Genomic DNA, 2875 nt, shown 5'->3' with positions numbered 1-2875 from the left:
TCCCCACTTCCCAGGACAGATCAGCACCCTCCTCCAGGATCCATACCCTCAGTTGAGTCTCAAGCACTTGAAGTACTTGCTCTTCTTACCAAGCAGTGATTGTGTCTATTACAATGTCATCATGATCCTCACAATGACCTCAGGTCTCCTTGGTGACCCTTAGGTCAGTTCCGCACACCCACAATGCCTTCCATCTTGAAGCCATCAGTTCCAGAGTCCTGAGAAACTGCATCCTCTTTGCCACTGAGCACCATGGTTCATCAGCTTCCTGAAGAGCTCTGCTTTGAGACATAAAATTCTGTGACTTCCCAGCACATCTTAGACACTTCCTACATCCATCCTTCTATCCATTCACCCATTTATCTAATTTACAGGCATTAAGACCAAACTCTACCATTTGGTTATGTTTAGGGCTTCTCCAGAGTGGAAGCAAGGATGCCCAGACTGGATAGGGTAGTGTTGTCAATTTAGACATTAAATCTAAGAAAAGATGACTCCTTCCCATTAGGATTTCAACCTGATGCAGTCTCTTAGAATTAATGATTTTAAAATTTGCTTGAATCCCTGGGACCCTGTCTACATCTCTAGTTATAGTCCCCTTTACATATATTCTCATCTTTGCACCAAAATTCTAAGAAAGATTTTCAATACTCTATTCATATTTCCCTGCACCTGCCCTCCAACTCAGTCTTCATCCCTCATGTAACCAGGCCATGGTCTCCCTTGCTTCCATAGGAATTACCCTGGCCAAGTCAACTATCATCTGTCTCGCATGTAGAGATCAAGAATGTTGAAAAGACTGTGCAAATGAAGACAAAGTATTTTCCCACAGGGAGAGGATCTGCTTCCTCCAGGACAGACTACAATTGCTTGAGTAAAACAGGGATTGTATTTCAATGCAGTCAGTTACCTAAAAGTTAGAGTTGTAAAATACTTTCCATAGAGTCAGGGTCAGGTAACTGTGTGTCCACCAGCAATTGCCCTCTCTCCCTTTTTACATAGATATGTGAACTCTCTTATCCACAGTAACTGGGAAATGAGGTCTTTTCTTCACCTGAGTATCCAGATACAGTGCAGCATTCATTGATTTACCAATGGATTTGATATATTCTGAACCCCAGATCAAGACTTCACATTATTTAACCTACCCTTGATGATCCAAAAGACACTTCAGAGTTCAGCAGGGTCTCAAGGTCACTGGTTTTTGATGGACAATATTAAGTGATATAGAGGGTTGGCTAAGCTGTCCTGGCTCTGAAAGTGTTTCCTTGAATATGGTTTTCACACACTTGCTCTGTATGTCATTCTGTAGGCATAAAACAAACAACACGGGGAACTTCTCTTTGCCGATCCACAGCTGCTACATTTTTGGCAGTGAAAATGTATGATTTGTGTAAAAGAGTTACAAAAACACTAACAAAAGATTAAAGGTAAAATGCAGCACATTTGGATCTCAAGAAAACATGGATTTACTGAGGTAGAAATCAGGATGACCGCTCATAGAATGATGTGTAATTGACAATGCTTTTTGAACAGACTACGTTTTTGCAAAGTTTTGTGTATTATCATTAGCCTCGGTTTTCCCTCTTTCTCTGATTTTCATTACTAGAATCAATAATTGGAAAATCCAAAACATATCGATAATAACTATTTCTAGGTAAGTCACCCAGTATACACTTCTCATATCTCTTCTAGTTTCAGACACAAAGGGAATCTCATCTCAGAGAAGAACAATCCTTGCTGCACACCCACCAGCTCATGCATTAGCCTTTTTATGCTGAGAGGCTCCAGCTCTCATGAAAGTTACAAGGTTAAGTGATCCTCTGATTTTTGACATAGCTAGTTCCTTGTGGGTCTTCAAAAAATATAGGTCTGCAATTCCTTCTTAAATCTGCCTTCCCAGTGGAGGTCTTTGGCCATGAGCACCTCCTTGACTTCATCGAGTGTCACTGGTGATCTGTGATTTCCAGAGCTTCCCACTCTCTCTTGAAAGCTTTGTTGGTGTCTGCAGGCATGGCCATTGGTGACTGCAGTCATCTGCTCCTGCATCATTCCTGATGGGCCTGTGGCAATATCTTGGACCCAATCAGAGTAATTGCTCTAAAGCCCAAAGACACAGGGGAGGTACCAGGATGGAAACCTGATTCAGGACACACCTGAGTAGCTGGATTCTTTGTTGTAGCCTAGGTTTAAAATAAATGGTCAGTGGAAACAGGACCTTGTTTGTGACAGAGCCTCAAAATGTCACATGGAACCATTCACCAATAATCATAGCAAGGACATTTGTTATATTGCCTTTCATCATGTCCGTGAGTATAGTGGGATGAGTCAGAGGAGTAGGCACTATTTTCCTTTCAGTTTGTTTTTTGAATCTATTCTTACGTTGTTGAAGTAATGTTTTCTCTTGTTACCTAGGGATAAAGTCATTGTACCTGTTATTTTGTTGTATTATTGAGAATGGGAACTCATTGGGAAATAGGATCTTTACAGATGTAATCAGGTTAAGCAAGATGAGGTTATTAGGGAGGGCCCTCACCCAATATGATTTATGGCATTCTAAGAAGGTCAAAATGCCATTGAAGACAGGGACGTGCAGGGAGAACCTGTGATGACAGAGACAGAGACAGGAGTGATGTTGCTGCAAGCAAGGAACATCAGGGTTTGATGGTCAGCTCCAGGGGCCAGGAAGTGCCAAGGAGGATTCTCCCTAGTGTCTTAATATGCAAAGCCCTACTGACACCTTGATTTCAGACTTGTATCATCCAAAACTCAATTTCCGTTGTCCTAAGCCACTAGTTCATTGTATATTAAAACAGCAGTCCGTGGAAACTAATACACTATCTTAGTTTTGTTTCTTTCCTTGGTGTATTTGTTG

At 41.5% G+C, this 2875-nt stretch overlaps 1 pseudogene; it reads right to left on the bottom strand.

Moving 5' to 3' along the window:
* Nucleotides 1-1857: 1857 nt before the first annotated feature.
* LOC123796760 (ER membrane protein complex subunit 3 pseudogene) lies at nt 1858-2427 on the bottom strand (annotated as a pseudogene).
* Nucleotides 2428-2875: the final 448 nt, after the last annotated feature.

Source organism: Ursus americanus, chromosome X, assembly GCF_024610735.1.
Source record: "Ursus americanus isolate L20-20 chromosome X, mUrsAme1.1.p, whole genome shotgun sequence".
NCBI lineage: Eukaryota > Metazoa > Chordata > Mammalia > Carnivora > Ursidae > Ursus > Ursus americanus.
This window is presented reverse-complemented; position numbering and strand designations above follow the sequence as displayed.